The sequence below is a fragment of the Podarcis raffonei genome, chromosome 4 (genome assembly GCF_027172205.1).
Source record: "Podarcis raffonei isolate rPodRaf1 chromosome 4, rPodRaf1.pri, whole genome shotgun sequence".
Lineage (NCBI taxonomy): Eukaryota > Metazoa > Chordata > Lepidosauria > Squamata > Lacertidae > Podarcis > Podarcis raffonei.
This window is the reverse complement of record NC_070605.1, coordinates 4032093-4059573: the sequence shown is the minus strand read 5'-3', so window position 1 is coordinate 4059573 and position 27481 is coordinate 4032093. Positions and strand designations below refer to the sequence as shown.

Genomic DNA, 27481 nt, shown 5'->3' with positions numbered 1-27481 from the left:
TCCCGAGCACCAGGGGAAACTGGGGCATGGTGGCAATGTCCAAGGTGCGCACCTCCCGGTGCTGCTGGTGACACAGGACCAAGGGCTGAGTCTCCTGAGTAACGCCACCCGAGCGCAGGAGCCGTCCGTCAATTGCCTCCACCTGTACTGGTTCTGGCTTGTCCTGGAGTGGCACCTGATGACGGGCAGCGAAGGCAGAGTCCATATAGTAGCGGGTTGCCCCTGAATCTACCAGAGTGTGGGTGAGAATCCAGGGCCCGCCAGGGGGTATAGATGCACCAGAACCATGAGGTGTTGCAATTCCACCGGTGAGGGCCAATCATGCGATGTCTGGGACCCCAGGTAGCCTGGGCCATGGGCTACTGGGGTTGGCCATTTCCCTGTGGCCGGCGTTTTCTCGGGACATGATTGGGCATAGTGTCCACTCCTGCCGCAGTAGAGACACAGCTTCCCCTCCAGACGCCGAGTCTTCTCTGAGGGGGAGAGGCGAGGCCGCGCTGCCCCGAGCTGCATTGGCTCCTCCAGCGAATTGGCTGTGGCCGTGGAACTGCTGGGAAGGACCAGAGCCGGGAGCCGGGAGTGCTGGCGATGGTCCTCCAACGGATCGTCTATCTGCAGTCTCCGTTGAATAAGGGTGTCCAGAGTGGTGGGGCGATCCATCATGTCCAGCTGGTCCAGTATCTCATCCGAAAGCCCCTTGAGATACTGGTCCTGAAGGGTGGAGTCATTCCAGAACAAGTCCTGTGCCAACGGCCGAAATTCTGTGGCGTAAGCGGCCACTGTGGACTTGTCCTGTTTCAACTGCCAAATTGCCTGATTTGGCTTGACTCCCCTTCTGAGTGTTGCCGAACGCGGTTTCCAGATGGTTGCAAAACGCTGTATAGTCTATCAGCAAGGGAGAGTCTTGCCGGAGCAGCTGATCAGGAAGTGCACCTTGGTGCAGTCATCGGGGAAATTCCGGGCTCGCTTCTGAATATATAACTTGGTCTGGGGAAGAAACATGGGAAAGCTGGCCGGGGACCCATTGAATTTACCCGAGGCAAGGTCCAAGTCCAGTCCATGGTCAAAGGTGCAACATGGAGGCAGTCCGTAGTAGCTGAAGCTGGGTGCAGGGCAGGGAGTTGGGTGAAGTTAGGAACAGGCTTGCAAGCAGGGAGCCAGGGCGGGTCAGGAGCTCAGGCAGGAACTAGCAACCAACAATGTTGCTTCTGCAACTTGGAACTGGGGCTGGCCGGCTTTTTTCTGCCCTGAGGCATAGGGTGGCCTCGATCCTCTGGTGACTCGCCTCTCTAACCCTGATCCTCTGCAGCTCAGGAGAGGGTGGAGGGTTACCGGACCCAGAGGCAACCTCTGCTTTCTCTGACGGGGCTGAGAGTGGAGCACCTGCAGGCAATGGGTCCTCCATCACCTCAGGAGACAGAGCAGACTCAGCTGGAGCCTGCACCTGAGGATCCAGCACAGGTGAGGACCCTTCAGGCTCATGCCCCAGCCCTGGCTCAGCTGGTTCTGGAGGCGGGGAATCCTGTGCAGGCTGGGATCCCTCAGGTTCAGCATCCAAGTCTGAATCCCAGGCCATCACACCTTGTCATCAATGTGGAACTGTAGTAGTCCCCAATTTGGACTTAGCAGACATTTGGTCTTTATGAATGAACTGATTTATTGGGACTTCCGTCTATATTATTGCACTTTATGTGTTGTTTATGTGCAAGATAAAATTTGATATTGTGATAAGAATATATAGAAGAGTATTGTTTATGTGAATGCACAGCCGGTTACGTCTTGTGTGTTTGTCCATTCCAGGAACAGCATTCCTGACCCAGATGTTCACAGGAAGTCCCTAAGATGATTTCCCTTTCAAACAGGATACGTGAACCTAGGCCAGTAGAGTCCTCCTCTCCAGCAGACAGACAACCCCTTCTTCTTCTTTTTATTAATGATTTTTATTGAAATTTACAATCACCAACCAACCCCCACCACCAAAACATCACATCTTATTACATGTATCCTACTTTGTGTTTCATAGATCCATTAGCTTCCGTCCTTCCCTTCCATCAGTTTTCCTATTCCATTCTATAGTTTAAATTTCTTTAATTATAAATTATACCATGACATGAGGTTTGTTTCAATCCTTCCAATGTTTTCATATTTGTACAATGCTCACTTATATAAACCATAAATTTACTCCATTCTTTTTGGTACTTTGTCTCCTCCTGATTGCGAATTCTGTGTGTCAATTTAGCCATCTCAGCATACTCAACCAACTTTATCTGCCATTCTCTTATCGTCGGCATCTCCTGTTGCTTCCACTTTAGAGCTATCAGAACTCTGTTGTTGCATATAAATATAATCTTTGATCTATCTTTTTAATCCCTTCTCCCACCAAACCTAGCAAAAATTCTTCCGGCTTTTTGGGAAAACTGTACTTAAACATCTTTTTTAACTCGAGACTGGTTGATAATTGTCATTAAGAAGATTTATATTCTTTGCCGTCATCCAAATTCCCAGATACTTCCCCTTCTCCAAAGCCCCTCCCTCCCCCACTTCCCCATCACTCACCAGGATGGCTTTGGCCGCCTCCTGCTTGGAGCACTTCAGGGTTCGGAGCCCCCTGAGCTGAGCTGCCTGGCAGTTCTGGATCACCTCCGGCAGGTACAGCTGATCTTCCTCTAGCAGCTGAAAGGCAAAAGTCAGGCTGTCAATTCCTCACAAAGGGAGGGCTTCTCCACCTCCGAGAGTGCAGAGTGGGGGGCAAGGAGGGCAGGTCTGAGTCCCTGATCTGGTTCTCTCCCAATACTCACCTCTGAGGGAGGGATGTGCAACCGCAGCACATCTGCAAAGAGAAGGACATGGGGACAGGTGAGTCCATCCCTGAGCACCTGGAAAGGCTATTCCAAGAGTTTTCTCCTGGATTCCAAGCCCTACTGCAGGGGAGTCTGACCAAACTGCGGGAGGCAGTGGAAGACAGGAGTGCCTGGCGTGCTCTGGTCCATGGGGTCACAAAGAGTCGGACACAACTAAACGACTAAAGAACAACAACAACAATAATAATAATAATAATAATAATAATAATAATAATAATAATAATAATAATTTATTTGTACCCCGCCCATCTGGCTGGGTTTCCCCAGCCACTCTAAGCGGCTTCCACAGCAACCAAAAATACACAAAAATGTCACACATTAAAAACTTTTCTGAACAGGGCTGCCTTAAGATGTCTTCTGAATGTCAGGTAGTTGTTTATCGCTTTGACATCTGATGGGAGGGCGTTCCACAGGGCAGGGGCCACTACCGAGAAGGCCCTCTGCCTGGTTCCCTGTAGCTTTGCTTCTCGCAATGAGGGAACCGCCTAAAGGCCCTTGGAGCTGGACCTCAGCGTCCGGGCAGAACAATGGGGGTGGAGACGCTCTTTTGGGTATGCTGGGCCGAGGCCGTTTAGGGCTTTAAAGGTCAGCACCAACACTTTGAATTGTGCTCAGAAACGTAGTGGGAGCCAATGTAGGTCTTTCAAGACCGGTGTTATACCTCAGCACGGCGCAGGGACTGACTGAGCGGGTGGCGAGATGCTTTCAGCCTCGAACACTTGGCGGGTTCTGAAATGGTCGTGCAGGCCAGATTCACGACCCTGGAGGGCTGGATTCGGCCCGCGGGACATAGTTTGAGGACCCCTGGTCTACACTGACTGGCAGCAGCTCCCCAGAGTTTCTGGCAGGGATTTTGTCCAGCCCTGGCAGGAGATGTCAGGGGCTGAACCTGGGACATTCTGCATGCCAAGCAGATACTCTAGGGCTCCCGATATTTCCCTGCACTTACAACGTTATACTATTAGCAACCGTGGAGATTCCACCTCCCTCTTTCGAAAGGAGAAAACTCACCTGATCAATTTAATAAATAATAATAATAATAATACATTTATACCCTGCCCATCTGGTTGGGTTTCCCCAGCCACTCTGGGCGGCTTCCAACAAAATATTAAAATACAATAGTCCAACAAATATTAAAAGCTTCCCTAAACATAATAACAACAACCATCTATTTCTGGAAAGGGAAATGGCATACTTTTGTATATTACTATAAAAAGCTTGCATAAGAAGGTATTACTCATTTATGATGAGAATAGGATTTATTTATTTTGAACTTCGCTGGGTTCCTCCTTGGCAGCCAGTGTGATTCTTTCAGCAGGGCTAGAACTCAGGACCCGCTGCCTTGAGGGACATCTAAGAGCAGTTGGGCAGGGAAAGGTCTCCCTTGGGAGGTGGTGGACTCTCCTTCCTTGGAGGTTTCTAAGCAGAGATCGGACGGCCATCTGCCATGGATGCTTTAGCTGAGATTCCTGCATTGCTGGGGGTTGTAATAATAATAATAATAATAATAATAATAATAATAATAATAATATAATTAATTTATTATTATACTCTGGGCGGCTTCCAATCAAACACTAAAATACAATAACCTATTAAACATTAAAAGCTTCCCTCAACAGGGCTGCCTGTTTAGGGAACTAGACCCGGCCCCCTCTTGCTTCGGGTTGGACTAGATGACCCTGGGATCCCCTCCTATCTCTCCACTCCTGAATTCTAGGAGGAGCTTCCTTGCCTCCTGCAAAGCCCTTTTCCCTGCAAGCTCTTCCTCTGGTTTCTGGCCAAGGGAGGGAGATGCTCAGAGTCCAGTCAAGAGCCTCACCCCCAAAGGATATCTGGGCATGGGCGTAGCCGGGGGAGCAGTTGCCCCCCTAAATGCATAAAAAATAATAAGAATCTGAGGATCTGCCAAGCGAGAGAGGGCTGAGCGAGGGAGGACTCGGCTTTGCAAGGGTTAAACTGGGAGGGGTGGCTAACACCCCAGAGGACAGGAACACACTTCAAAACGACCTTGACAGATTAGAGAACTGGGCCAAAACAAACAAGATGAATTTTAACAGGGAGAAATGTAAAGTATTGCACTTGGGCAAAAAAAATGAGAGGCACAAATACAAGATGGGTGACACCTGGCTTGAGAGCAGTACATGTGAAAAGGATCTAGGAGTCTTGGTTGACCACAAACTTGACATGAGCCAACAGTGTGACGCGGCAGCTAAAAAAGCCAATGCAATTCTGGGCTGCATCAATAGGAGTATAGCATCTAGATCAAGGGAAGTAATAGTGCCACTGTATTCTGCTCTGGTCAGACCTCACCTGGAGTACTGTGTCCAGTTCTGGGCACCACAGTTCAAGAAGGACACTGACAAACTGGAACGTGTCCAGAGGAGGGCAACCAAAATGGTCAAAGGCCTGGAAACGATGCCTTATGAGGAACGGCTAAGGGAGCTGGGCATGTTTAGCCTGGAGAAGAGGAGGTTAAGGGGTGATATGATAGCCATGTTCAAATATATAAAAGGATGTCACATAGAGGAGGGAGAAAGGTTGTTTTCTGCTGCTCCAGAGAAGCGGACACGGAGCAATGGATCCAAACTACAAGAAAGAAGATTCCACCTAAACATTAGGAAGAACTTCCTGACAGTAAGAGCTGTTTGACAGTGGAATTTGCTGCCAAGGAGTGTGGTGGAGTCTCCTTCTTTGGAGGTCTTTAAGCAGAGGCTTGACAACCATATGTCAGGAGTGCTCTGATGGTGTTTCCTGCTTGGCAGGGGGTTGGACTCGATGGCCCTTGTGGTCTCTTCCAACTCTATGATTCTATGATTCTATGATTCTAAAGGGAACTGAGCTGCCTTCCTAGAGAGGACAGGAAGCAAGGGGGGCAGGTCCTCCAGAGCCAAGGCCCCTCCCTCCCCAGTCCTTTCCTTGCTTTGGTGTCTCTCCTGCAAGGGCCGGATCGCAGCCCCCCTCCTGGGATCTGGTGTGTCTCCTCTCTCTCCCCCCAGAGGGTGCAGTGGGGAGACGGGGGGGGCGGTCCCAGGGCTGCAGCAGGGGAGGGGGCCTGGGGGGCCGGATCTGCTCCTGCGGGGGGGGGGGGGCCCAAGTCAGGGAGGAGAGGGTCCTGCCAGGGAGGGGCCAGGTCTGCCACGCTCTCCTTCCTGCAGATCAGAGGATCCCTGACTCCCACGAAATCTCCCTTCTTTAAACAAAAGGGGTCCCTGGGACTTTAACTCTGTGTGATATCGCTCAGCCTCATTGCACAACAGAGGGAACATCTGCAAATGGTTTTCCAAAGCTGGAGGAGGAGGTGGACTAGCCCCCCCCCCACAAAGAAAACCCCACAGGAAGGGAGGAAGAAAAGTGGGAGAGAAAGGCCAGGAATAAAGAGAGGGATCCCAGCCCATAGTCTGGCTGCTGCATTGGGGACCAGTTTGTGTTAAGCTATCTAACAGAACAACAACAAAAATCAAAAAAATCAAGGGAGATGTCTTTGGCCCCGCCCACTTGGCCCTCTGGGGGTTGGCCAGATACATTCCTGGCCCTCAGAAGAGAGAAAAAGAGACATCACCCCACGAATCTGTCTGGACAGCAGCAGAGTTTGCAGAAAAGGAGACAGAAGCAGGGAGTGGAGGTGGGGTGAGGGTGGGGGTGGGGCTGGGGCTGGGGAGCAACTCCGCCACGCTCTCCTTCCTGCAGATCAGAGGATCCCAAACTCATTTGGCCCTCCGCCCCCCCCTTTCAGAAACGACCTCCCTTCTTTAAACAAAGGAGTCCCTGGGACTTTAACTCTGTGTGACATCGCTCAGCCTCATTGCACAACAGAGGAAACATGTGCAAATTGTTTTCCAAAGCTGAACGAGGAGGTGGACTAGCCCCCCCCCCCCAAAAAAAAACCCCACAGGGAGGAAGGAAGTTAAGGTGGGAGAGAAAGGCCAGGAATAAAGAGAGGGATCCCAGGCCATAGTCTGGCTGCTGCATTGGGGACCAGTTTCCCAGTGTCTCCCAGGGCAGCTCCCCATGGAGGCCACGGCAGCCATCCCCTCGCACCCAGAGCAGGGCATCCCAGGACCACATCCTCTCTGTCCCAAAGGGATTGTTGCTGGAAAACCAGCCGGAAATGGGCGCTGCTACTCCCTGAGCCTCCAGGGACCTTGGCATCAATGGCTGTGTGTGTGTTAAGCTGGCTAACAGAATAATAATAATAAATTGCCCGCCTGAATTTCAAGTGAGACGTATTTGGCCCCGTCCACTTGGCTCTCTGGGGTTTTCCAGATACATACCTGGCCCTAATAGCAAAGAAAAAGGGACCCCACCCCAGGAGTCTGTCTGGAGAGCGACAGAGAGTCCAAGTGCAAGAAAAGGAGACAGAAGCAGGGGAGTGGGGGTGGGGGGAGCAACTCCTGAGGACCCCCACTAGAGCCAAACATCCATTTATCATGAGATACAAATGACTCCTTTGTCATTCGGTTCTGACTTCATGAATTGACTGGGAGGCAGCAGAAACCAAGGTGATTAATCTCACAGAAATCCCTTCAGTTGCCTCCACATTCTGCATTGCTAGAAGGCTAGAGACTTATTTCTTCTCCTCTTCCTCCTCTTTCCTTTCAAAAAGATAGTTCATGGTCTGGGATGCGGTGCAGTCCAGCCCTGGTTCCCAGCAAGACTCATCCATGCTTGCTCAGGGAACCATTTTTTCCCCTGTCCTACAAATTCTGTAACAAAACAATGTATTTGCTATGTAGGATTTCCTAGAGCTTTTCACCTTGACAGACAGAACTTGACAGAAGACCAAAGGGTTCCTTCCGATCTCTCAGAGGCTTCCTGAGACCACAGATGAATGAGCGAGACTCAGCTGGCCCTGAAGCAGGAAGAGACCATGCCAGCCGAACTGGGAGCGGTGGGGGATTCTGGGAAAACCCAGTGCAGAAGATCCTGGGTGAGGAGGACACACTCCGCTCAGAGGTGCAGAGCCAGCAGTTGAGGCAGTTCTGCTGCCAGGAGGCCAAAGGACCCCGAGAGGTTTGCAGTCAACTCTACCACTTTTGCCATCAGTGGCTGAAGCCAGAAAGGCACACGAAAGCTGAGATGCTGGACCTGGTGATCTTGGAGCAGTTCCTGGCTGTCCTTCCCCTGGAGATGGAGAGCTGGGTGAGGGAATGTGGAGCGGAGACCAGTTCCCAGGCAGTGGCCCTGGCTGAAGGTTTCCTCCTGAGTCAGGCAGAGGAGAGAAAGCAGGTGAGAGAGACTTTCCTCTAGATACTCCCAAGGGGCTCCAAGCAGGACAGAGAACATCCCATAATGGTCTGCTGATGGCCCATCCTTTTTCTGGGAAGGCATCCATGGAATGAGATCTCACACCCTTCAAGCCTTTGTCATTCTCTTTCTAGTATTTCTCACCATTCTCTGTTTTGAATCCTTGGTTTCTTTTTCAGGGAAAGGATCTCTTTGTAGAAATGGACCTGGATTCCTGTGAGGCAGAGAGGCCTCCGTTTGACACCAGAGTGAGGCCGCTGGGTAAGGAGGAAGGTGGTTTTTCTCCGTTTGGTCTCATTCTGTTGGTTTTCCAACTCATCTGAGGGTTTTTTCATCTTGTTTTGGCGATAGATGGTTGGGAACAAGGGTCCAGAGGAGGGGAGATGTATTTCTGCACAAACAAACATATGAAATAGCCACAAATGTCTAAATGCTCTATGCAGGTAAGTCTTTCTCAAAGGCCCATCTATAGTTAGAGATGCTCTGTTTCACCTGTGAGAGAAGCAGGCACTCCTGGCATCCTGCTTACCATTTTTCTCTTGCAGGTGGCAGAAGGATGCCGGCAAGACCTCCTGATCTGCCTTTTCATGGGGGCAGAAGGGAAGCAGCGGCTGTGGAACCAGATCAGGTCAGGGGAAGCTGCCTTGTGGGGACAGAGGCTGAGGGATGGAGCAATGTCATGAACTGGTTGGGCACAGAGGAATGGTGGGAGGAAGCAGCCGGGGAAGCAGGAAGGGAAGACGGCTCAGAGCTGAAGGAGTGAAGGTGGAGGAAGGATGAGCGGTCAGAGGGAGAAGAGGGAGAAGCCTGGGAAGAGGAGGTGTCAGAAGCTGAAGGGGAAACAGGGCTTAGTGAGCTGGGAGACTCTGTGGCAGAATGCAGTGCAGAATCAGAGGCAGAAGAGGAAGGAGGCAAGTGGGAGAGGAAGGTCGAGAGGCAGAGGTGAGTCAGGAGAAGGAGCAGCCACCGGGGGCTCCCTCTCCTTCTGCCAGAAGCCACCCTCCCTGCTTGTCTCTCAGAGCCAGGAGACCCCCTGCATTGCAGGAATCTCTGCTAGATCATCCAAGACCAAAAGAGGCTTATTTTATTTCTAGATTGATAACTGAATGCAAAAATTGGTTTCTAAGCAGTGGACAAATGAGAACAAATAGTGGCCTGAAAACACAAGGTGGAGTACCACCTATTTGCACAAAGACGAATACCCATAATTAAAATGCAGAATAAAATAAAAAGGTAAAGGTAAAGGTACCCCTGCCCGTACGGGCCAGTCGTGTCCGACTCTAGGGTTGTGCGCCCATCTCACTCAAGAGGCCAGGGGCCAGCGCTGTCCGGAGACACTTCCGGGTCACGTGGCCAGCGTGACAAGCTGCATCTGGTGAGCCAGAGCCGCACACGGAAACGCCGTTTACCTTCCCGCTAGTAAGCGGTCCCTATTTATCTATTTGCACCTGGGAGTGCTTTCGAACTGCTAGGTTGGCAGGCGCTGGGACCGAACGACGGGAGCGCACCCCACCGCGGGGATTCGAACCGCCGACCTTTCGATTGGCAAGCCCTAGGCGCTGAGGCTTTTACCCACAGCGCCACCCGCGTCCCTACTCCACCCGCAGAATAAAATAAGCAGAATAAAATAAGCATCCATAAATAAAATGTGCAGCAAAGCAATCCTATTGAAACAACACCGCAATTTACAGGAAGGAAACAACAGAGCATTGTGTAGCAGATCATATTTCTGCTGTCTCCGAGGAGGACATTTCCCTTTTTCTTTTAGGGTCCAGTGTGCTTTGAAGATGTCGCTGTTAGTTTCACAGATGAGGAGTGGGCGTTGCTGGATCCTGACCAGAGAGCTCTGCATAAGGACGTCATGGAGGAGAATCGTGGGATCGTGGCCTCTCTTGGTAAGGCTCCCTGTGGGATCGTCATATCTGCCTGGAAATTCAAAAAATACCTCTATGTGACCAATCTCATATATTTTCACAGAGCTCAACAGCGCCCCCTATAACACCTGGGAACCTAACACCCCCACAATAAAGAGTAACTTACAGTTTTTTCTTTGAACAATTTTCTTCAAATTATTCCTTTTTCTACCACGATTGGGCTGGTCTCAACTGCCCAGGCCATCTTCAGTGTCAGCTTCAGAAAGATAAGTAGCTTCAGGTTTTCTGTTTTTGCTCCTGTCAGTCTTGGATTGACCAAAGAGACGACTGACATTGGAGATGGAGGGGATGCCATGACTGGGCCAAACAAAATTCATCCCAGAGAAGAACTAGACTTATTGAATCTCAGGAAAAGTAGTGGTGATGATGATGATGATGATAGTAATACAGTGGTACCTCGGTTTACAAACATAAGAATAATAATAATAACAACAACAACAACAATAATAAGAAACTTAAAATTTTCCGGAAGAGGACTGTTCTTAAATCGAGGTACCACTGTAGTAATAATAATAATTTTTTATTTCTACCCTGCCCATCTGGCTGGGTTCCTCCAGCCATTCTGGGCGGCTTCCAACATATATATAAACATGAAACATAAATCATTATAATCTGATCCCATATAAAAAGAACATTAACTTTATTTTTTTTTTTTTACCAATCAATTTTTATTGTTTTCTTTACACAGTCATTTTACAATACATTAAATCACATATATACTTTTTGCTCTGCCGAGCTTGCGACTTCCCTCCTTCCCTTCAGCAGGTATCCCTTATTTTCTCCAGTCGCGTATTTTAATTTTTAACCTTGTATCTGTCTTATACATTGTAGGAGTTATTTCAATCCTGCCAGTGTTTTTAAATTTTTTGCAATTATCCTTTAAGTACACAGTACATTTACTCCAACTTTCCTGAAATCTCTGATCGTCCTGATCCCGAATCCTGCCAGTCAGTTTGGCTAATTCCGTGTAGTTCATCATTTTCGTCTGCTCCTCCACAATGGTGGGAACTTATTGTAATTTCCAGTTTGGGGCCAATATATTCCTTACTGCCGCTGTGGCGTACATAAATAGCCTTTGGTCTGTTTTCTTAACCTCCTTCCCCTTCAAACCCAACAAAAATGCCTCTGGTTTTTTGGGAAAGGTATATTTAAGTACTTTCTTAAGTTCATTATAGATCAACTCCCAAAAATTCTTGACTTTATCACAAGTCCACCACATATGATAGAAGTCTCCATCCACCTTTTTACATTTCCAGCATTTCTTTTTTTTTTAATAGATATTTATTGGAGTTTCCAAAAAATAGAGAAAAAACAAAAAAAAACAATTAAAAACACATAAAATTTTCATTCCTTACTTTCAATAACATATTTCCTTGACTTCCCCACACCTCCCCTTCTTGTATTCCAGTTCCAATTTTTAGCTCAGCAAGTTCTTGTCCCCAAATTTTACCTTATTATATTTAATTCATTTTAGTTAACCAATTTTAACTTATAAACCTCAGTCTTTATACATCAGTACTTATTCTTAAAAATCTTTTTCTAAGGTCGACCCCAATTCCCTTCCACAAATACCCATTTTTATATTAGTAGCAAAACAGAATAAAAGGAAACAGAGTATAATTGTACACCCTTTGGATTCCCAAAGCCCCACCCCCCCTTTCCCGGTTTCAAACCCCAACAAATGTCCATCAGTCTATCTGCTGTCAGCCTGGTGACCTCACGTCCGAGGCTCTTAATTCTCTCTCAATTCCTCTCTGCCGGTTTTTTTGATAGTCCTTTGTATTGGACACCAAATCTCGAAGAAGCTCTGTCCCAATAAGGTCCATGTTTCTTCCAGCCAGACCTCCATATTTAAAAGTGGAGCCGAAATCTTGTTTCTTGCTTCTCTTAAGTCCAAATGTCCCAAAAGCTCCAGTTTAAACTTTAGCCAGGTTTGTAATCCATAGGTCTTCAGATCTCCACATGAGGAGATCTCTCCATTCTCCATTCTTCAATTCAAACCAAATTTTCATCATCCTGTTCTTATTTTCCTTTGTATCCATCTTAACAGGCCTCTGGCTCTCCTTAATCATCTGTGGCATTATAGCTCCTCCTTCCTTTTCCTTCAAATCATCATATATCTCCTCACATTCTCAAATTTCTCAGATTTCTTTTCTTGTTCAGCTGCAAAGATTTTTAGTTCGGCTGCAAAAACTTTTTGTTCAGCTGCAAAGACTTGAGTCAAGTCCCTTCCAGGCTCAGTAGTTTTATTTACTGTTTCATTCAATATTGTAACATTTGTGGCCAAAACATCACTTTGTTCTTGTAACTTTCCCAAGAGAAAAAAAGTCCTCTCCAGTTCAGCCAGTATTTTTCCACTTACAGCCATTCTTGTAATGTCCCTGAACCTCCTCTAGAGGAGTTCTGGTTTCTTAGTATCTTCCAGTTCCAACCCAAAAGTCAAATTAGCCTTTTCTTCTTTATTTTTAACAATTTATTACCAAATTGTAACAAATATAACCAGCAAAGACAACAGAAACAAAGTTCTCCTTTTTTCCCAACTTTGACAGCTAGTTTGACAGCTGTCAAAGTCTTCTATAACTCTTCAGCAGGCTCTCTCACCGATCGCTCCCGGGTCCTGGGGGAGGGGTGACAATTCCGCTCTCAATATTAGCTCTTATCCTCCAGCAAAATCACTTATATTGCCAAAACGTGGAGTTAATTGCTTTTATCCACTAAAGAGAAAGGTGTTCTCTCAACCTTAGTTATCAAATCCTTGCTTTAAGATGTTTACAAGGCGGGTAGACAGACTTCCTCTTTGCGCCTTCCCCGGTCGTGCCTAATTCCCAAGAAAAATTTTCCCTTTTTAAGTCCAATTTCCGTATTACTCACGGGTTGTTACTTTTAGTCCAAATGTTCAGAGAAAGAAGTCAGCGCTCTCTGTCCATGGCATGCGGCTTCACTCAGTAGGGGAAGCAGTCGACTCTCAGCACCGCTCTCCGTCCCCCGTTCCGAAGCCTTTAAAAAGGCTCCTTCGCGGGTCGGGGGGCCGCAAATGGTGCCCGTCGAGTCACCAGGTCCACAGGCTTCAGCGCCTGTGGTTTCTGAGGGTCCCTGCGTTGCTGCGGCGGCAGGACCCGACCCCTACTAAGCCGATTCCCTCCGGAGCTCGGAGGGAATCCGCCATTCGGCGATGGCGCTAACCCGGAAGTCCATTTCCAGCATTTCTTATCCCTCATCCTATATATTTTCGCCAGTTTTACTGGTGTCAAATGCCACCTATATATCATCTTCATTAAATTTTCTTTTAAAGCCGTACACGCCGTGAATTTCATAGTCTTGTTCCGTAATTTTAGCCATGCATCCAGTTCAATATTATGCCTAAAATCTATAGCCCATTTTATCATTCCTTCTTTCACCTCTTCAACTTTTGAAACCATTCTAATAACAAATCATATATCCTAGATAGTATTCTACCTCTGCCTTCCTCTAATTCTAACTGAAATCTTGATTTTTTTATCCTTAAACCCGGCTTTCCTTTTATCCTCACTCAATATATCACTCACCTGATGGTATTGCAACCAACCTGTAAACATGCCCTCTCATTACTCTTATGGTTTAGGTTTTAACCCTTGTTCCATTTTTCTAATAATTTTCTCATAGGTGGCTCACCTTCCTTCCATATTTACTTTTTTAACTGTCCTCTACCTCTACCTCTTTTTTAACTACCTCTATTGGCGATATCCACCATGGGGTTTTCCTTTCCAATAAATATTTGTTTCTTCCCATACTTCATAAATTGACCTTCTGATCACATGGTTTAAAAAACCTTTATGAACTTTTACCTTATCATACCACAGGTACGAGTGCCACCCGTACCTGTTGTCATGACCTTCTAAATCCAATAGGTCCGTATTTTCCAATGTTATCCATTCCTTTAACAATATGAGACAGGATGCTTCATAATAGAGATTCATACCTGGTAAGGCAAATCCACCTCTTTCTTTTTCATCTATCAACATTTTCATTTTGATCCTCAGCTTCTTTCCCTGCCAGACAAATCTTGACACTATTTATTGCCATTCTCTACATTGTCCTGTCCCTTTAATCACTGGAATTGTTTGGAATAAGAATAACATTCTAGGTAAAACGTTCATCTTAATCACCGATATTCTGCCCAAAAAGGATAATTTCAAACTGTTCCAAATTTCTAAATCCTTCTTAATCTCTCTCCATAATTTCATAATCTCCATAGTTTCATAATTATCTTTATACAATTTTTCCCCTGTTGTCAAACAAATTCCAAGGTATTTCACTTTCTTAACCACCATAATTCCTGTCCTGTGTTGCAATTCCTCTGTCTCTTCTTTATTCATATTTTTACCAGCATTTTGGTCTTATTTCTATTGAGTTTAAATCCTGCAACTTTTCCAAATTCCTCCATTCTCTCTAGGGCTTTTTGTACACTGTTCTTTGGGTCTTCTAATGTTAAAACTAAATCATCAGCAAACGCTTTTACTTTAAACTCTTTCGATCCCACCTTAATACCTCTGATTTCTGACACTTCTCTCAAATTCTTGTTTAATACCTCCAAAAGTGTAATAAACAACAGGAGCGACAAAGGACACCCTGCCTGGTACCTTTAGAGATTTCAAAGTTGTCAGACAAATTATTATTTATAATAAGTTTGGCTTTTTCCTCTGAGTATATAGCCTCTGTTAGGATATTTCCGTTCCACCTTAAAAGGGAGCAGGATGTTTGTATAACAGCCTGCGCGTTTCCTGTCTCACAGGATGTTTATGTTGTCTGTTCCTTTTGTTTTCTGCTGTTTTGCCTGAGCAGTCGGAGCAGACGGTCATGTCTTCTCATGTTCTGACCTACGCTGAATAAACTGTAAATATGCATGTTCTGCTCTCATGCTGTGCAACTTTTGCTGTGTGAATTCTGCTGTTAGAGTGTGCACTAAGCCTGAGGCTTAGTGTCGCTAAATTGCTGGTACTGCGTGACTACGGGAGGTCAATGGATCGTCCGGCACCGAGCTTGGGGGCTCAGATGGACTTTATCTCCCTGGCAGTATCCCAACAACAGGTTTCGGGCCCAGATTCACGGCACTTGCAAGAGAGTAAGACAGCGACAGACTGCTGAGAGGTATGTGCTGGGAAAGTGAAAGCAGAGGCTTTTCTGGATGCCGCGGAAAAGGCTTTTGATGTCCGGCAAAACTAATTGGCCTGGGAGCCGAGCCAGAGGCATCGTGATTTATGGGATGACGAGATAAGCCGTTTTTGAAGGCATAAAGGCTCACGGCTAAAGCAAAAAGCTGGAATGGATGTTTTCCAAGCTTCGGAGGCCACTGAGTGCCCAAAGTTAAATCGGCACAATTATCAGACCTGGGCAAAATGGTGTGAGAGTTTGCTGCGTCAGTTTGGAGTCTGGCATACTGTCTCTGAAGCCACTCCAGTTCCTCGGACAGAGAAATGGCAGGGCCAGAATTTGAGGGCCGTTGATATAATAGTCTTATCCGTCTCTCTGGAGGAAATAAAGACGCTTGCTGGAAATCTCACGGCACGTGACATGTGGGATGCTTTGAAAAAGGCCCACCTGCCAATCACCCCAGCCCAGGGTTTGAATGCATCGGAGGTCCTGGCTATTTCCCAGAATGCTAGTGAATGCAGGGATGCTGAGGGCACCGGTTGCAAGCTGCAGGGGGAGCAGACTGCCACGTCATCCCAGGCAGCATTCCAGCCTCCAGGGGGAGCCAAGGAGTCGGCAGCTGAGAGCTCTGTTTCTCGTGAGAACCAAGGTCAGAGCCTATGCAGAGGCCGGAAGGCCAGATGTAAACAAAGGATAAGGCCTGCAGATGGCCAGGAGCGGGGGGGCAAGTTGCAAAAGCCCACGCCAGTGGAAAACAAGGCTATGTTTGCTGGCACAGCTCCACCAAAGGCTAAAGGCACGTCTGATGGCCAGGAGCAGGGGGGCAAGCTGCAAAAGCCCACGCCAGTGGAAAACAAGGCTTTGTTCGCTGGCACAGCTTCACCAAAGGCTAAAGGCACATCTGATGGCCAGGAGCAGGGGGGCAAGCTGCAAAAGCCGACGCTGGTGGAAAACAAGGTTTTGTTTGCCAGCAAATCTGCTTCGAAGGGAAAGGCCAGGTTTATAGTGGATTCAGGGTGCACACGCCATCTCACCAAAGACCGTCATCTGTTCATCTCCTTCACACCTCAAGATGGAGAGATCCACCTGGCTGATGGAAGGACTTTGCAAGCTGCAGGAGTTGGGACTGTGAAACTTGCAAGTCTGCATACTACCATCAGCGATGTACTTTTTGTTCCAGGAGCTGCGGACAATTTGCTTAGTGTCCCACAACTGACTGGGCGTGGTTTTGAGGTTTCCTTCAAGAGGACTGTCTGTGTCATCAGAAAAGGCAAAGAGGACATTTTGCATGCAAAGTTGATGGATGGTTTGTTCTGTCTAACTTATGATGACAATGCTGTTATATCTAATGCTGATTCTTGTTGTGTTGCACAAACTAACAAGGTTCTTCATGCAGGATGTATTCATGATGCACATAGAAGATTTTGTCACTTATCTTGGCAAGCGCTAGCCAAGATGCCTGGGTTGGTTGAAGGTTTGGACATCAAGCCCTGTAAATTTCACATGAAATGTGTATCTTGTGCAGAGAACAAGGTGAAGGTTGCTCCAAAAGGCAAGGAGTCTAGCAGGCAGGCTTCCAAACCCTACCAGCTAGTTCACGCAGACCTGGTAGGTCCTTTAGCGCCCTCTTTGGGAGGGGCAAGGTACTTCATGGTTCTAATTGATTCTTTTTCCAGGTACATTCATGTGTTTATGCTCGAGCAGAAATCGCAAGCATTTCCTAAGTTCAAGGCATTCTGTGCTTGGTTGGAGAATGCTCATGGTAAACGTATCGGCTGTCTGTTTACTGATCGAGGCAGGGAATTCACTTCTCAGCAGTTTGAAGCTTTCCTGACTGAGAAGGGAATCCAGCATGATTTGTCAACGCCTAGATCGCCATGGATGAATGGGCTTGCGGAAAGATCAAATCAAACGTTGCTGCAAGGGATAAAAACCTTGTTGCATGATGCCAATCTCCCTGAGAAGTTTTGGGGGGAGGCTCTCTCGAATTTTGTTTACACTTTTAATCGCAGACTGTCATCACCTATTGGCTGCACTCCCTATGAGAAAATGTTTGGTAAGAAACCTAATGTCAAGCACATGAGAATCTTTGGTTCTGACATGTGGGTACACACCCCACAAAGCAACAAGCTTGGGAAGCGTGGGGCACATGGTTTGTTCATGGGGTACGAAAAAGGTGCATACAGGGTATGGATGACTAACTCAAAATCCATAAAGTTCACAAGGAGTGTTGAGTACAATCCTAAGTGGGGGGAAAATGTGGGAATTTTCCAGAGTTACCCAGAGGAAGATGTAGGTGATGTGAAGAAAGCAGATCATGCTGAGAAAGCTGAGGAAACTGAGAATGATGATGATGATGATGATCAGAGTTCGGATTCCAGTTCAGTGGGCGGCGCTGCTGCTGGTGTCAGTGACAGTGATGACACAGCAGACTACAAGAGCGCAAAAGCCTCAGTCAGACCATCTGATGAGTCTGACAATGAACTGGAAGAACCACTGTTCACCATTGGTCATTTTTCTCCTAAGAAGGAGGAGATGAGTCCAGAAGACTTGCGTCTGGTTCGCAGGTCTGAAAGGGCGACCAAAGGCAAACCTCCAAAGAGATTTGCTGATGAGTTTGCTAAGACGGCAACTGCCATTCTTAGTAGCTCAGAGAAGGTGTGGGAACCTTCAAGCTTCAAAGAGGTCCAGGAGTTAACCTCTAAAGATGCTGAGCCTTGGCTTAATGCCATGAAGGCTGAAGTTGATTCCTTGAACAGGAACCAAACTTGGGAGCTGGTACCGGTAGTCCCAGGGATGAGACTGGTTGGCAGCAAATGGGTCTTCAAGGCCAAGACAGACCAGAATGGCAAGGTTGTCAGACACAAAGCCAGATTGGTTGCCAGAGGTTTTTCACAGGTACCAGGGCAGGATTACCACGAGACCTACTCACCCACGGTCAAATATGAGAGCTTTCGGCTGATGCTCAAGATCGCTGCGGAGGAGAAACTGCATGTTTCCCATCATGACATTAATACAGCTTTTTTGTACGGGATTTTGAACGAGCAGCTGTACATGCTTCCGCCTGATGGAATGCAGATACAGAAGGGAATGGTCTGTAAACTGCGGAAATCCTTATATGGTCTCAAGCAGAGTGCCAGGTGTTGGAACACAAAACTCACTGAGACATTGCTCTCTCTAGGTTTTCACCAGGGCAAAGCTGATCCATGTGTGTTTGTCAAGGAGGAGGGGCAAAACAAACTGTATTGTTTATGTTTTGTTGATGATCTTCTGATGTTTTGGAAGAATCAGGCTTTTTACCAAAGCACCCTAGCTCAGCTGAAGGAGCACTTTGACATGAAGGATCTTGGTGAGGTATCCAACTATCTTTCTTTGCAGGTGGAGAGGGACCAAGCAGGTAATTTTCTGGTACACCAAACACAGAAAATTACTGATGTATTAACCAGGTTGAATTTGGTTGATGCAAACCCAGCAGACACACCGATGGTGACAGGTTACCAGGTAGATAGTACTGCTGAAGCGTTTTCTGACACAACGCTGTACAGATGCATTCTAGGCAAGTTGAATTATTTCATTGCTAGATGTTCGAGACCTGACATTGCTGTAAGCACTAACCTGCTGAGCAGACATGCAAACAATCCTACTGTTCAGGATTGGAAAGCTCTGAAGCGCATAGCCCGGTATTTGAAAGGGACTATGCACTACAGGCTGAGGTTCACCAGTCAGAAGACTGGAGGTCTTGAAATCTTTGCAGATGCAAGTTTTGGAAGTGACACCACGGATGGTACAAGCACTTCTGGAGTATGCTACATGTACAACCACTGCCTGTTTGACTGGTTGTGCAAAAAGCAGACGACTGTTAGCCTAAGTTCCTGTGAAGCAGAACTCAATGCTCTGTTATTTTCACTCATGGATTGTGAATGGTTGATGCAACTGTTTAAGGACATTGGGGTTTCTGTGAAATGTCCTATACAAGTGTATCAAGACAATAGATCTTGTTTGGCTTTGCTGAACTCGGAGAGTTGCAAGCAAAGAACCAAGTACTTGCAGATTAAGCTACATCGTGCAAGAGAGTGTATTCAGAAAGGACTCATTCAGGTGTCCTACATGCCAGGAAATGAAATTCCTGCTGATCTGTTGTCTAAGGTTGTTAACAGAGAACAACTTAAGGTTTACGTACAAAGGTTGCAATTGGGTTGAACCACAGGTACTACAGGTTACACGGAAAGGGGGAGGATTTTAGGATATTTCCGTTCCACCTTAAAAGGGAGCAGGATGTTTGTATAACAGCCTGCGCGTTTCCTGTCTCACAGGATGTTTATGTTGTCTGTTCCTTTCGTTTTCTGCTGTTTTGCCTGAGCAGTCGGAGCAGACGGTCATGTCTTCTCATGTTCTGACCTACGCTGAATAAACTGTAAATATGCATGTTCTGCTCTCATGCTGTGCAACTTTTGCTGTGTGAATTCTGCTGTTAGAGTGTGCACTAAGCCTGAGGCTTAGTGTCGCTAAATTGCTGGTACTGCGTGACTACGGGAGGTCGATGGATCGTCCGGCACCGAGCTTGGGGGCTCAGATGGACTTTATCTCCCTGGCAGTATCCCAACAGCCTCAATACCTTTCAAAAACATTTCTCCTATTCCCATTGTTTTTAGGTTTTCTTTCATAAACCGCCATGAAACATTATCAAATGCTTTCTCTGCATCAATGAACACCAAGGCCGCTTGTTTATCATTTCTAGACTCCCAAGTACTCAATTATAGCCACTATTTTCCTAACATTGTCCTTCAGTTGTTGCCCTGGTAGGAAACCAGCTTGACCTTTATGTATTACTTCCTTTAAAAGTTTTTTTAATCTGTCAGCCAGCACATCCACAAATAATTTATAGTCATTGTTCAATAAGGAAATAGGTTTATAATTTTTAACACTCAAATCATCTGTATCTTTCTTTGGGATTAAAGTGATGTACGCCTCTTTCCAGGTATTTGGAATTTTCTCTTCCTTCAAAATGTTATTCATAACCTCACACAGCACAGGTAATAATGGTCCACATAGTGTCTTATAATATTTTGCCCGAATGCCATCAGGGCCTGGAGCTTTCCCTATCTTCATTCTCTTTATCACCTTCTCAATTTCTTGTTCTGTAATTATCTGGTTTAATTGTTCCTTTTCTCCTGGGGGGATCTGCTGTAACTGATGACTTTTCTATTTTCTATTTTCTTACCATCTTCTTTCTCTGTCTTATACAAATCTTTATAAAGTTTCAGAAAGGTCTTTCTAATTTCTTTGGGGTCTTCAATGATGTTTTCTGCCTCTCTTATCTTACAAATTGTTTTTTGTTTTTGTCTAGCCTTTAATTGCCACGCCAATAATTTTCCAGTTTTGTTGGCGGATTCAAAATTCCTTTGTCTCATTGTTTTTGTTTTCCATTCTACATCCTGACTCACCAACATAGAGAACTGAGTCTGCAACAATTTAATATTTTGTCTTATTAGCTCATCTTTTGGTTTTATTTCAGCAGTCTCTCATTCTCCATGAGATGGGGCAGGATTTCTTCTTTCTACTTCTCCCTTCCTCTTTTCTGAAAACTGTTCTTTTGGATCAGGAATCCTCTCATTACAGCTTTGCGTGCATCCCATACTGTTTCAATGGGTGTTCCTTTGTTTAAATTCCACTTATTCTGTAATTGTCTCTTCTGCCTAATTTACTATCTTTTGGTCATTGAATAAACTTTCATTCATCCTCCATCTGAATGATGAAGGGTCTTTTCCTTTTAACTCCAAATATAACGAATTATGTTCTGATAATGTCCTTGGGAGAATCTCAATTTTGGAAATTCTTGGCACCAATTCTTTAGAAGTCCAAATGTAATTTTTTCTACCAAAGCTTGGATTTGGACCTGGAAAGAATGTGAACTGTTTTGTTTTGGGATTTCTAAGTCTCCAAATATCTGTTAGCCCCATAGTGTCTGATATATCAAAATATTTTTGGTAGTTTACCTTCATTTGTGTCTCGCCTTGTCGTTGATCTATCCAAATCTGGAATAACCACACTGTTGAAATCCCCCATTACAATCACTCTCTGATCCAAAAATTTGCGGAAATAAATCCTGCGTCCAGTCAGGCTTCCCTGCGTGGCTCTGCTTGGGAGCTGACCTGGCAGGAGAGCAGAGTAGCAGCGGTCCTGCGTCCGTGTGAGATGAGGGATAAATCAAGTCCAGAGACAGTTCGGTTCTTATCTCTAGAAGCGTTTATTTACAAAGCAGTAATTCCATCAGAACTTTCCGACATCTCTCCGTGCTTTTTCCAAAAGCACACACGCAGCCTCTGAGCTTTAGCTGCGTCTCAGTCAGAAGCGAAAGCAAGTCTGAATGCAGACACACACTGTGACACACTTCTCTACGTCAAGCTCCTCCCAGATACAGGACACCACGGAGTTTTAACCCTGTCAGTTCCAATCTTCTGATAATGTTTCATTGAGCTTCGAATAAAAGTCGGCTTTTTTGTCATTAGGTGCGTAGATTCCCACAATGATTACGGTACCTTTCCCCCCTGGAAGGTAATTTGCACTATCAGCACTTTCCCCTCCTCATCTTTATAAATTAATTTTGGGTTATATTTCTCCTTTATATACAATACAACCCCTCTTTTCTTGTTTGTGTCTGAGGCAATAAAGTCTTTCCCCAATCTTTTAGTTCTTAAAATCCTCTTATGTTTCCTTGCAACATGTGTTTCCTGTAAACAGGTTATATCTAAATTCCATTTAATCAAGACATGTTTGATTTTGTGCCTTTTATTTTTATTTTTAAGTCCATTCACATTCTATGAAAGTATTTTCAGAGCCTTTTTCTGGTTTGTATAAGTCTACTATCAAACTTGGGGGTCCTTGTTATTATTATCCTCTTCTTCCTCTTCTCCCTCTTCTTCTTTCTCCTCTTCTTCCTCTTCTTCTTCTTCCCCTCTCCTTTTCTCCTCTTCAGACTGGTCCTGTCCTGGTCTTACCTTCTCCACTTTTCCCAACTCTTTATCATATCTTCTGGAGAATTGTTCCAGATCCTGAAGGCTACTTAGTTTGAACCTCTTGTCTTTGTAATAGAAGGAAATTCCTTCTGGAAATTCCCATCTATGCTGGATTCCATTTTGCTTTAACTGGCCAACTGGTTGGTGGCAGCGGATTAGTGGTGTACGGGTCAATAGTCCGTGAGGTGACCGGGGACTCCATACGAATGCCACAGTTGGCGCCATAGATTTCTGATTGGGTTAATGTTTGGGCTATTCCCAAGCCATTCCAGCAGTGCAATAGGATTATCTTTAAAGCACCTTTTGCACACAGCATGGAACATTCATGGAACTGAATCCTGTTGAAATAGGAAAGAAAGAAAGAAAGAAAGAAAGAAAGAAAGAAAGAAAGAAAGAAAGATTTGTATAAATATATATAGAAATGCTTCAGTATCTGGGAAAAGATCACTTGTGGAACGCTTCAGTTTCGGCTCAACATTCCCATTAATGATGCAAATTGTGCCCACACCTTTTGCTGCCATACAACCCCAGATCATCACACTGTCTGGGTGTTTCACGGTCGGTGTAATGCAAGTAGGATGTAAATCTTCTCTGATTCTTCTCCTCTTGCCCAGTTAAAGAAACTTGCGTATTTCATGCCATCACTACCAAGCAAGGTAGTGTCCCATTGTTCCGCTGTCCAGTTAACATGGGTTTAATCTTTTCAACTTTTGCTTGAGAGATTACAATGGCTTTTTCCTTAGAATTCTAACATTTAGATCAGTCCTTGCGCTCAACTTCCCATTACATTGCGCCATGTCATCTTGTATACACCCAGATTTTCTTCTGTCATGTAGGGACAGTCTCTCCACTCGTTCATCATCACTTGCCTTACCAGTCAGATTTTGTAGTGACTGAGTCTCCTTATACCCCTTCAAAAATATAGAAAGGCCAGCTTTGGTTTTGTTTTCCCCAATCTTTCATCTAATTTCTTCGTAACTGTAGCTTTGTTCACTTAATATTAGAATCTTACATCGCTTTCTGGGTGACCAGTCAACTCTTTGTGCCATTTCTATAATTTTATTATGTTTTACAACCTCACTAAATGAAAGAACACAAAAAACCAACCAACTTGATAGCAATCACATAACACACTGAAAAAAGTCAACCTAAGCAAGTTGTGCTTCCTTTTTTGGTTATTGGCTATAACGTTTGATAAAATACAGGTAATTGAACAAACTTTGTTGGATTACATTCTTGATTGAATTATCTTTCCATTGATATATAATTTTATGATATTACTCTAAAAGAAGTGGTGTTTTGAGCCATCAAACCTCTGAAATACACTTTTTTCCGGAAGTCGTCCACAATTTTGACCACGACTGTATAACAAAGCAACATTCAACAACTCATCAGAATCTCATAATAAACAAACAACACAGGTAATGAACACACACCCAACTCCCTTCAGATCTTCTCCATTTGTTCCTGAAGCTCTAATCCCTTTTTGTTTATATTGCAGATGGTGATGAATTGGAAATCGAGAACAAAGGTGACCACGACAAAATCCCCAGAGAGGAGAAGCCATGTAAAAATTTGGAGTGTGGGGAAACTTTCAGTCAGAGCTCCTATTCGACTTCCCATCAACAAAATCTCCTTGGAAAGAAACTATATCAATGCATGGAATGTGGAAAGAGCTTCAGTCAGAGCTCCTCTCTCACTTCCCATCAAAGAATTCATACAGGAAAGAAACCGTATCAGTGTGTAGAATGTGGAAAGAGCTTCAGGAGGAGCTGCGATCTCACTTCCCATCAAAGAATTCATACAGGGGAGAAACCTTTTCAGTGCTTTGAATGTGGAAAGAGCTTTAGTCGCAGCCACAGTCTCACTTCCCATCAAAGAATTCATACAGGGGAGAAACCCTATCAGTGCATGGAATGTGGAAAGAGCTTCACTGATAGCTCCTCTCTCACTTCCCATCAAAGAATTCATACAGGGGAGAAACCCTATCAGTGTGTGGAATGTGGAAAGAGCTTCACGCATAGCTCCTCTCTCACTTCCCATCAAAGAATTCATACAGGGGAGAAACCCTATCAGTGTGTGGAATGTGGAAAGAGCTTCAGGAAGAGCTCTTCTCTCACGTCCCATCAAATAATTCATACAGGGGAGAAACCATATCAGTGTGTGGAATGTGGAAAGAGTTTCACTCAGAGCTCCTCTCTCACTTTCCATCAAAGAATTCATACAGGGGAGAAACCCTATCAGTGTGTGGAATGTGGAAAGAGCTTCAGGAAGAGCTCTTCTCTCACGTCCCATCAAATAATTCATACAGGGGAGAAACCCTATCAGTGTGTGGAATGTGGAAAGAGTTTCACTCAGAGCTCCTCTCTCACTTTCCATCAAAGAATTCATACAGGGGAGAAACCATATCAGTGTGTGGAATGCGGAAAGAGCTTCACTGATAGCTCTAAACTCGCTTCCCATCAAAAAGTTCATACAGGGGAGAAATCCTATCAGTGTGTGGAATGTGGAAAGAGCTTCACTCACAGCCACAGTCTCACTTCCCATCAAACAATTCATACAGGGGAGAAACCCTATCAGTGTGTGGAATGTGGAAAGAGCTTCACTCATAGCTCCTCTCTCACTTCCCATCAAAGAATTCATACAGGGGAGAAACCCTATCAGTGTGTGGAATGTGGAAAGAGCTTCACTCACAGCCACAGTCTCACTTCCCATCAAAGAATTCATACAGGGGAGAAACCCTATCAGTGTGTGGAATGTGGAAAGAGCTTCACTGATAGCTCCTCTCTCACTTCCCATCAACGAATTCATACGGGGGAGAAACCCTATCAGTGTGTGAAATGTGGAAAGAGCTTCAGGAAGAGCTCCAATCTCACTAAGCATCAGAGAATTCATACAGGGGAGAAACCCTATCAGTGTGTGGAATGTGGAAAGAGCTTCAATCAGAGGTCCTCTCTCACTTCCCATCAAAGAATTCATACAGGGGAAAAACCATATCAGTGCATAGAATGTGGAAAGAACTTCAGGAAGAGCTCCTCTCTCACTTCCCATCAAAGAATTCATATAGGGGAGAAACCCTATCATTGTGTGGAATGTGGAAAGAGCTTCACTGATAGCTCCTCTCTCACTTCCCATCAAAGAATTCATACAGGGGAGAAACCATATCAGTGCATGGAATGTGGAAAGAACTTCAGGAAGAGCTCCTCTCTCACTTCCCATCAGAGAATTCATACAGGGGAGAAACCATATCAATGTGTGGAATGTGGAAAGAACTTCAGTCAGAGGTCCTCTTTCACTTTCCATCAAAGAATTCATACAGGGGAGAAACCCTATTAGTGTGTGGAATGTGGAAAGAGCTTCAGTGAAAGCTCCTCTCTGTTTTCCCATCAGAGAATTCATACAGGAGAGAGAGAAAAAGGGGACGTGGCCTACATACATAGATTTGCTGAGGGGAAATGGTAATTAAAAGAATATGAGGAAATAAAAGATCATTTGCAGAGTTGGTTACACTACAGACAATTACATGAGTTGTACAAGGAAGATAATAAGAAAGGGTTTAGTTATACATTTTCTAGATTTCAACAGGAAATTATAGAAGAAGTGCAGGTGCTGAAGAAAGTGTATAGTATTTTGCTAGAATGGGGAACAAAAGATGAGGTCGAATCGGTCATAATCAAATGAGCACAAGATATAGGACATAACATACAATTTGAGGACTGGGAAAAATTGTGGAAAGTAAATTTGAAATTTACACTGTTATCTTTTGAAAGAAAACTACAGTGGTACCTTAGTTTACATACGCTTCAGGTTGCATACACTTCAGGGTACAGACTCCACTAACCCAGAAATAGTACCTCAGGTTAAGAACTTTGCTTCAGGATGAGAACAGAAATTATGCTCCGGCGGCGTGGCGGCAGCAGGAGGCCCCATTAGCTAACTTGGTGCTTCAGGTTAAGAACAGTTTCAGGTTAAGAACGGACCTCCGGAATGAATTAAGTACTTAACCCGAGGTACCACTGTAGTTTAAAAATATATAGATGGTATATTACACCAGTACAGAAAGCAAAAATATATAAAACCAAGTCAAACATATGTTGGAAATGTAAAGAAAAAGAAGAGACTTTTTATCATATGTGGTGGAAATGTAGAGAAGTTTAAAAATTGTGGGAAATGATATATAATGAATTGGGGGGGAAATGTTCAAATTGACATTTGTAAAAAAACCAGAAGCTGAATTCAGTGCGTTGTCAGAGCTTTGTAGGGAACTAGAGTTCTAAAGTGTTTGGTCCAAGAGATCTGTGGAGAGTGTTGCTTGCCCATCACCATTTGGGAAGACAATCAACCCTGTTTGAAGTTAGCAGAGTCTGGACAGTTTATGTCCAGAACCAAACATTTGGACATACGTTTCCAAAATGCATGTCAGAGTGTTCAGACAGGCTTAGTGAAGCTGAAGTACTGTCCGAGCCAGAAGAATCTGGCAGATGGGTTCACTAAACCTTTGAGCTTCCAAAAACGGGCAGTTCTGTGAAGGGTTGGGTTTGGGGTAAGTGGTAGTGCTTACATTCACCCCAGCGGTACAGGATGAGAGGAGATGTGAGGAGACCCAGAGCTTATAGGGTTAATAGCTCAGGAAGTTATATCCTGTCGCTGGGGGTGTGTTCACATACGGGGTTTGTACACTTTGTAATGTGAAATACTTTACTTTCTGTTTTGCTTTGAAGGGGAGAGACAGCATGTCAGCTCTTTCTCCCGGACTGCTGATTTATTTTGCCGCTGTACAATAAAGCTTCTTAGATTAGAAAGAAGCTGCGTACAGAGTCTTTTTCTGCTTGCCTGAGCTTTCTTCACACAGGCCACATCGCTGTTCGCAAACTCTGCTAGATGACAGGGAAAGCACTGGTCGCAGTGGAAGTGTGTTGTTTTTACCCTTTCTGCAGGGTTACCTGTTAATGGTCGCTTGACTGGATGACCTGGGGAGGCTGGCCATTCTTCTGTAATGATAATACTTCATTCCTGAGCCAGGTCACAGGCTCACCCTATTCACACCTTAAATGTGCCCTTAAGGCAGGATTTGTGAGGACAGAGACAATGGGGAGGTTTCTGCATTTCCTTTGACCTTGTAGAGAAATATTTGAGGTGAGTGAAAGAGTCAAAACGGCTTTAGGACTTTTCTTCTGGGTTTTGGACATGTGGTTTATATATTGATATATGTGTTTGCTTGGTACATTGAGGAACATATTATATATATATATATATATATATATATATATATATATATATATTTGAGAATGGACAT

At 45.1% G+C, this 27481-nt stretch overlaps 1 pseudogene; it reads left to right on the top strand.

The window, feature by feature from the left end:
- Positions 1–26138, top strand: part of LOC128412179 (zinc finger protein 850-like) — a 72185-nt pseudogene extending 46047 nt beyond the window's left edge.
- Positions 26139–27481: the final 1343 nt, after the last annotated feature.